Here is a 1,371-nt window from a genome sequence, read left to right on the forward strand (position 1 = left end):
GCTCAAGCACTCCAATGAAACAGTTGATAAGAAAAGGCTTGGTGAGCACACGATTAGCAATCACCGAACCGTCATATTAAACATACACCTCCCGGACTCCAGAAATGCCCAAAATGTGAAATGTCCAAATGATCACTTTTTTAGCAGTCGGTACTGCTTGTAAGTTTGATTGTGGAGCTTAAATTTTGTAATTCTACGAAGTTTGAGAGATTCTCGAGGTTATGGCATGTGCAGAAATAAAATAAAGCCATGAACGCTGCAGTCTCCGGGCATTTATAAGCATTGCAATGTACCCAATGATTCAAAGCTATGATGAACAGGCATTCGATAATATGAGGAAAGTGAAGAAGAAAAAAAACTATCATGAAGAAATTGTTGCGGCTTGTTCCAAGTCAAGGCATGGTTGAGCAGGCCAAAAAAAACATAGGGGCTTCAGAACCCAGCAAAGTTACCGAGGATACGCCTTAAGACCCCAAAGAGTGAGGTGGCCGAGGAAGCACCTGATAAAAGATATAATTAAATAAGGCCGTTACTTATGTTCAAACTGTGTCTTAATTAACCTAAATACCCAATTTTCACTCATGCACTTCCTTGGCATTTTCTTCGTATGCATGCAAAGTTTGAGGCTGCTAAGTTTCATGGTTTTTGGAGTTTTGGAGGAGATACACACACTGACATTTATTAGTATACATTGATAAAAGTACCCGTCGCTTTGCTGACGGAATTAATCAAAAGACAACATGTTGTACGCATTTCACAAACATTTTACTCTTTCTTTAAACAACATGTTGATTTGTAATACCACCAGGTGGCAGGATACGATACACATTTACATAGAGAGAATTGGGATCTTTTCCCCACCCTGAACCCCACCCCAGACAGAAACCATACTTGTGGTACCCTTAGGCAACATGAAGCATTTGGGGATAATTTGCTTTCGTAGTTTTTGAAGCATATATAAGCAAACAAACACGAATAGAGCTTTATATATTAGATACACCTATAAGGATGGAGGGATTGGAGCTAGTGATAGCAGTTCACTCTTCATACAATACTGAATATGTTTCCAGAGCAATGATATAGTGTGCCAAGCAGCACTTTAGAACACATTCACAGCATCCTCCTGCGAGATAATGGACTCAGCTAGATCACACTATAAACTCGTCCATTTTATTCCTGTTAGTGAAAGCTGAGATTCCAGTTTGCAGTATGTGATGTTCACGTGCATACAGCGGTTCATTGATCAACTAACGCTCGACGTCCCATCCTGCTGGGTGGATTTTTTTTCCACTCTCAGTACCAGCTGGTACAAACAATCATGTATCGTGCATCATCCTGAGGTAGGAAGACTGTGCCCTGGCCCCAAGTGGA

This window comes from Eptatretus burgeri, chromosome 8 (assembly GCF_056783735.1).
Source record: "Eptatretus burgeri isolate ZD-2024b chromosome 8, Ebu_testis_v1, whole genome shotgun sequence".
Lineage (NCBI taxonomy): Eukaryota > Metazoa > Chordata > Myxini > Myxiniformes > Myxinidae > Eptatretus > Eptatretus burgeri.